Genomic DNA, 7,973 nt, shown 5'->3' on the forward strand with positions numbered 1-7,973 from the left:
ATAAAATTTAGGCTGTGTGGTTTGTGGTTTCTGACTTGAAATAAGAAAAATGTTGAAAAAGCATCTTACCAAAACAAATATGCTATCTCAGAATAACTTTGAATGTCTCTTACAGAATACTTTTATACTAGCATTTAAGTAAAGATCAGCAATACACTTTTGATTTTCCTTTGTTCCTATTCTTGTTTTGTTTGCATCAGAAAATAGTCTCTGAGTGAATAATCTAGATTCATTTCAGATTAAGCTAATCTACAAGATGCACTTCATGCTGTCACCTGAAATGGGATCCAGTCCATGGGATCAGTGTAAAGTTAATGCCTACTGTTTGTTTGCCAGATCCTTAGCATCATCTGCTTTTCTACATAGATATTCTCAGTTGTGTAGCACATCTTGTGACAGACAACGTTGGAAAAGCCTGTAATTTTCCATAGTGTCTAAATATAACTTCAGAGAAATATGAGCAGCTCACAGTTGTATTTTGAATACAAACCAGCGTATAAATACATATAAGTTAGACATTGTTGGCCAGAATTGTTCTGGATTACAAAGGAAAATATGAAATAATACCTTTAATTCTGAAATAATTGGTGGATTGAATAAGAATGGCACTATAAAAATCAGTGGAGTTAAAATTGACTAAGCCATCTGTGAACTTGGCTTACAGACTCATTTTGCTAGTGGATATTGGAAATAAAATTGCAATGCACTGATTACCTGCTTTTTAAGTTCCCTATAAATTCACTGACTACAGCAATAATGCTATATGCTTAAGCAATTAGTTAGTCTGTAGATACTAGTAAAATAAAACATTATCACTCATCTCTAGCCCATTATAATTGTAAAGTAGTGGTCTACCCTGAGAAGAACACTACCTTAAGAACACTTGCCAAGTTGCATGTATTCTAGCAACCCACATAATTTCTTCATGTGACCTATTTTGGATCACTATCTATTTCAACAAACTTTTCAGAAATCCTCATCAAACTTATTCATCATTAAACTTCAGGATCATCCAAATATATAATAAGTCTTCATTCTGTGCATATTTAAATTTATAATCTTTTACAGTATTAATTTGTGGGTTAATCATTTAAGATATAGAAAAGAGATTCAATATGGGCTTTTTTTTTTTTTTTTTTTTTTTTTGTTGTTGTTGTTGTTGTTGTTGTTGTTTGGTTTTGGTTTTGCCAAAAATTCTGAGTGTTGTTGTTTGGTTTTTGGTTTTGCCAAAAATTCTGAGTCTGGTGTCTCAGTCACCAGCAGAGTTAAACAGCAAAGATAAAAACAAATAATTTCCTGCCTTTTATTGCTAGTAGATAGATAATGCAGACAGGAACATACTATGGCTTCCATTACATTTGTATGGCAATGAAAAATAATGAGCATTAAGTTAGCATCCATGGCACTCCAGGCACTTGAAGTTATGTTAGTTGTTTTCATTGAAAGAAATGAAGTGACTAATCCTGTACAACTGAAGAGTCTAATATTATCTTGTGGATCCAGATAGCTTCTTTCTCTCTCTCTTATATTTTATAAGCCAGAATGCTCACAGTCTTTTCCATGTTTGGTTTCCAAGGCTTCATAGTGCCTGTGATGTTTCAAATGCATAGTTTCCATTCCATAGGGCCAGATTGCTTTGCCAGGCTGAAGGGCCAGGGTAAACACATTTTCAATTTCAAAGCTGCTTGTTTTAGTAATTCTGGATAGGGAGGCTCTGAAATCAGTGTACACTCTTTTCTGTTTACTGAAAGGTTGTTTCAACTCTGAATTATTCCCATAGCATTTACCTTTACAGAGTCCACATGTGGAGCATAACGTCTAACAAGGAACCACAAAGTGAGATTCCAAATATCGACTCACGAAAAAAAAAAAAAATAAAGAAAATCAGCAATTGATATTCAGCACCCCTGAAACAACATAGACTTCAGTCATCTTAAGAAAGAGCTCTTGCTACTAGCATTACTTTATTGGAGCATAGGGGAACATGCCATCTCTAAGGTTATTTTAACAAGAAACTTGAATGGAAAAGGAAGTTTTAAACTATGTAGAATTTCAGTAACTTTGACTCTAACTTTTACATGATGAGAGCTTTCAAACTGAAGGACGTTTTAGAGCTACAGCGATTTTTCGTTGCAAAAAACTAAAATTCAACTCAAAGGTGCCTTGGGTTACATACTTTGGTCACAAATTTGTTGTGCTGTGTCACAAGCACTCTGAGATAATATTGTTATTATTTGATCTGCATGAGTGGTGTTTAGAAGACTCAGAAAAAATAAAATCTCTGTTGTGTAGGTAGGTATTTTAGAACCATTCTTGTACCCTCTCATTAATGAAATGCAAATAATGAGAAAAGGTATAAGATGAATATTTGATAAACCAGTTCCTTTGTGTCACAAAGAGTGCACATTTCATGCCTTGCAATTGGTCTAAGAGTGGTTTCATGCATGTTGTACTACCTATAACCCATGTTTTGGGTGTTCACACAGTCGGGAAGAATATATTGTCAAGTAAATACTAAGCCATCTACTACAACATGATTGAGGAGATGTATTGAGTCACCCACTTGGTGGCAAAGTCACTCAAATTCTGCAGATTTCACACTTTAAGTATTTCAGTGGATTTTACTTTGAGACTCCAGTCTTGATATCTGGAGGGCTTCTTCCGGCTTACTTTATTGTCGAAAGAATCCAGCTTGTGTGCTCTGAGGCTGCTTCATGGTGCAAACCAAAGCCCCTAATGTAAGTAACCAAGTGAGGATTTGACTGGAAAGCACACTTTTGATTCAGAATTCAGCACTATGTGTGCCCCGGTGGAGAAGTGGTAGAAGTGCCGCTTGCAACACCTGAAGCCCAGGTTCGAATCCCCCCTGTGGCGCAAGTGGTAGAAGTGCTGCTCTGCTACACAGGAGGCTCGAATCCCGGGGTTTGGACTCGATGATCTCTAAGGTTCCTTCCAACCCACACGAGACTGTGATACTGTGTGATACTAACATATACACATTTATTGTGTCACTCTAGGAAGAGTCTTCCCTGCTCTACCAGTCAACTTCATAGCATTACATGGTGTCACCTGCCTGGCACAAAGCAGTACACTCTTGACATTTGGTCAGTGCTTCCCATTTACCAAGCTTTAAGACTCCAGAAAGCCCTGCAGCTTAAAATGGGCTTGTATCCAAGTGACTCGATGTGAGTGTTTTCTATATTAACCATCTATTTCTGGCAGAACAGCCAGAATAAATAAACCCAGACCCCCCTGCTAGCCCAATGACTTAGTATCCAAAGTACATTTTTCTCCTTGGTCAATATGTACTCCACAGAAAATGTTACAAAAGCTCAATAACTTTACCATTACGAACAGGGTGAGTTCACTCCCTTTCCAAAATTTTTCAATTATTTTAAGTTCCTGAGAGCAGCTATATTTTAAAGCTACTGATAAGAAACCTTCAGTGGGATCACTAGCCTTATAAAACTTATTATGTAATAGAAGGTAATTTCATTCTCCAGGTAATTCATGTGTGACTTACAATTTTTATTTTCTCTTGATAATTTTTTCTCTCATCAGGAAAGTAAGTTTTGTCAATATATCACATATCATTTTTTAAATAACAAATTGTATTGTTTGTTGTCTGGCATCATGTTCATTATTTTAAATAAGATCAGGGAATCTAAAACTATAGGAAAATAAAAGTGTCATATATTTCTTATCAATAAAAAGAAAGGTTATTAGGCACATAAACATTCACAAATAAGTGCTAAATTAGAATTTTGGGAAATGCTGGTTTTTCCATGTGTCCTGTGTAGATTGAGAAAGTCCCATTTCTTATGTGTTAATCAAGGGCAGAGACAGATAGCACTTACATTTGCATGTTCAGGATACATTTCCATTTGAGCAGGTCTACACAGGTTTTCTTCAAACAAACTACTTTTTTCCATCCAGCTGAATCTGAAGATTTTGATCATCTGAGTGGGAATTCCAGATGACCCAAAGTGCCAGACAAAATCCACTATAGAAAAGAGATCAATTTAGAGCAAACACACTCTGAGTCCAGCATATATTGGGTGCAATGGATATCACACATAAAATCCAACAGGTTCTAGCCATGCTAGACTCAGTAGATGCATAGCCTGGAAGGTTAGAAGACATTTTGAAGTTTGTAGGTAGAAAAAGAGAGAACGACACTACAGAGTATTTCAACCTGAGTTCTTTGTCTTCTGGGAAAGGTGTTCTCATAGTACGTCTTGAATATATATATATATATATAATTATTCTTTTGAATAATTAAATAAATTTGTCTTGAATAATTTTCTAGTAACTGGGAATTGGGAAAAGGAGAAAGGAAGCCAGAGGAGATATTATTCTTTACCCTAGTGGTATGGGAAAATAAATTGAAGCAAGTATGTCCACCATGGCCTGACATCTTTACTGAAAGAAAGCACTAGGCAGATTTGCTCAGACACAATGGATTTGGCCGCTCAGGTAGACAGGGGAGGAAATCTTTCTTTGTAGTCAAAACACAGTTAATGACATCTGAGTTCTTATCAGGATTAGATATTGAGGCACATTCACAAATCTCTTATCTGAGCCGTTTTGTTCATGATATTACAGGACTACGAAGAGCTAAGCAATATGTTGTGGATTTTTTTTTTTTTTTGTCTTTTTTTGACTTACAGAAACTAAAGTGAAAAAAGGATATAAATATGGTGGGGAGTGCAGCCCCAACTCACCCAAAAGCATAGGAGGTTTCTCTACCTGGTACAGAGCATTGAGCTCAAGTGTCCTAAATTTCAAACTGGAGATTAAACAGCAGAACAGAATGCTGAATAAATCTTAGCTGGGTAGACAGATAAGTAAAAACCTAGCAATAAACAAAAACAGTTCAAATGGTGTAAGAAAAACACAGTGAAAGAAAGGAATTTGTGTCAGGTACCTGATAGCTTATTAGATTGCATATTAAATAAATTGCATTATTTCCTGCTGTGTGTGGATTTCCTGCTGGCATTCTTTGAGCACTTAGAGACAAAAGGAATGAAATTTAAATTAGGCACATATTATGAAAGCATGGAAACACCTACTCCAATCTGTATTTATTTTACCATAAAACACAAGCATTTTTCTAACTATTATATTGAATTAATTTTTTTTTTTCTAAAAATGAGTTGCTGGCTTCCCAGGGACATTTTGAGGTCTAACTGTATCTGGTTATGTTTCTCTATTACATCCATTCAGTTAATCCTACATCTGAAACAAATTAATATTGGAGGAACATTAAGAATATCAGTGGGAAAAACAACATGCAAACAAACTGGAGAAAAGTGTTAGGCCAGCTGTCCTTACAGTTCTTAAAAGAACCCTGAAGTCCTAAATACAAGGAGGAAAGTACAGGAAGATAAAGGGCATTTTCAGTTTTTCTCATCTGTCACACTGCATCTCTATGAGATGAACATAAAGTTTGGCCACCATAAAGACTATCTGAGGGCTAGGTTCTAGACTGTATTTCCGCCCCTGCTGAAACATATCTGCAGTAGTAAAGCAGTTGAAGGAGGTTTAATGTGTCATACTTTATCTGAATTGTTATCAGAGATCTTCAGATTTTATGCCACAGCCCACTTAAGACATTCATGTAAACTCATTATGAATTTGATTTTTCTCACTACTTTCTTTCATAGAGCAGAAGGCTCAAAGCTTCTCTGCTACAAATTCAGATTTGTGTTCCTTCTAAAAATCCTTCAAGCAAATTGAATATAGTAGCATAAGCAAAAAATATTGAAGGGGTTGTCTACTGGAAGGCGAGCATGGCATGAAGATAATAATAAACGAAAGGTCACAAAGAGTTGGAAAGCAGTACTTGCATGCTAAGAGTAGTGTAGTAAAATTGCGAGGCTGTGTAGCAGAAAGGACTTCATATGAATGAGATGAAGCCATAGGGTAGTAGCCATTGGGTAAATGAGATGGATTCCGGTTCCACAACAGTTGTGGAGGAAATGTAACAGTGGAAAAGAGAGACTTTGTCAAAAGTCCTAGCTTGGGAATTTCACCTTTAACTTCTGTTACACTGCCTTCCTGTATGTATAACCACAACAGCCTTATCCCAGTCTCTTGCTTACTGCTTCTGTTCTGCATGGGGTAGGGGAGGTGGCACAGAGCAGAGACTTTGGGCAATAAATACCATCCTACCTTGTGCATGTTGCTGCCACTGAAGAATAGGACAGCAGAAGTAAGTCCATGCTGACCTACAAGTCCTCCAACATAAGCAGGACAGCCTTCCTATGACTCCCTAAACAGAAGCCTATGTTTCCTATACCTTTTGCTGGCTTTGCCCCCAGATGTAAGCTCCAACTTTCACAAATAGATTCACAGCAATCAGTGTGACTACTCATGTGAGTAATGGCTCACAGCTGGATGTAAACAGTCATGAGCTTCCTACATTTTCAGTTTTTAAGTTTTAGTATTTTTCTTGTGTGGTTGTTTTTTTTTGTTTTGTTTTGTTTTTTTGTTTTGTTTTTGGATTTGTTTTATTTTTTCTACAGAGAAATTGGATAAGTAAATTGCTCTTCCTAATCTCCTTTACGTTTAGGATCAAAACGATCAGCACAATAAGACAAATAAGGAATTTTATTAAAGTTATCCCAATGCTATTGCAACTCATAGCTTTTTTGTGGTTGTTTTATCAAGCTCTTTCACTGATACCGTCTTTAAGAGCGCTAAACCCCTCTCCTGTGATTTCAAAGCATCCCCAATTCCACTAAATCCAATTGAGGTGTTCAGAGTTCATCCAGGAGTGCTGAGATTTTTTGTGAGAACACTCTGAATTCATTTTTCATCCAGATATCCCATTGCTGGGAGTTTCTGGGTTGAGGTATGAAGTAATAATCTCTAATGACAGTGTATTCATCAGGAGAGACTAGAAGAAATTGATGTTATTTCCTTAGATTGTTTTATCTCAGTAAGTCCAAAAAGAAACAAAAGACTGAAGACAGGAATCTCAGGAGAGAAAAAAAGAGTATTTTTTTCCTAAGAAGATGGTATTTACATGCCTGTGCCTACAGTGTGAGTTGGGCTTTCAAAAACAGTTCAGCGTCCAGACATTACTTCTGCAAAAACGCTATCTGGATCTTCAGAGAATTTAAGCCACATGACACTAGCAACTGTATTCATGTCTTAAATCCTTCAAGTTCTCTTGAAAGCTCAACTCAGTAAAGAGGCAATACCATCTTTCGAAAATCCTTGTGCTTCCCAGGAAAAGTCACAAAACTCCCTTCTCGGAAGGATATTGCAAAACACTTCCTCTCTGATCCTTAAAATAGCAAATGTTTAAACAAAAAGTCTTTCAGCTGAAATCTAGATGAAAACATAAAAAAAATATCTCTCAGGGACATGTCACATATTGTAAATTTGCATTTGTGGCACGTATCGAGCTCGTAACATAATGAATAGTCAGGAACGGGCACACTGGCAATGTAACATCTCCCTTCATACAAAGGCTGTCAGTAAACATTAAGATTTTGGATGGAGAGATAAGGAATTACAAACTGCTAATTCCTGCCCACTGCTTCACCAGAAAATGACTTTACTTACCACTGCTAGGAGTAACTAAAAGAGCACACAGAGAATATAAACACAGACATGCAAATATCAATTGTATCTGCAAACCTAAGTCATTTTCTCTGGGCTGTTGGTTTTTACCTCATTTTGTTCAGACATAGCAAATAGATGTGTCAGCTTTTTGTTGGTTCAGTAACAGAGAAAAGTCTCTAGAATCCGATTATCCCAATTCTTATAAAGTCTGCAGTTATTTAAAAGCAAGTAGTCGTGAGATTTAGCTTTGCTTCAGAAACCAGGTAATCTTATTGTTCACAAATAAATATGGCATGAGTCACACCACTACAAAAATCCCTCCACATTCCAGTGTTAATTGTTGCAAAATTAAGAAAAGAGTTAAATACATCTTACTGTGAGAAAATGAATATTTCTGG

The sequence above is a fragment of the Coturnix japonica genome, chromosome 1 (genome assembly GCF_054131305.1).
Source record: "Coturnix japonica strain WE chromosome 1, WE-NBRP24, whole genome shotgun sequence".
NCBI classification, from domain to species: domain Eukaryota; kingdom Metazoa; phylum Chordata; class Aves; order Galliformes; family Phasianidae; genus Coturnix; species Coturnix japonica.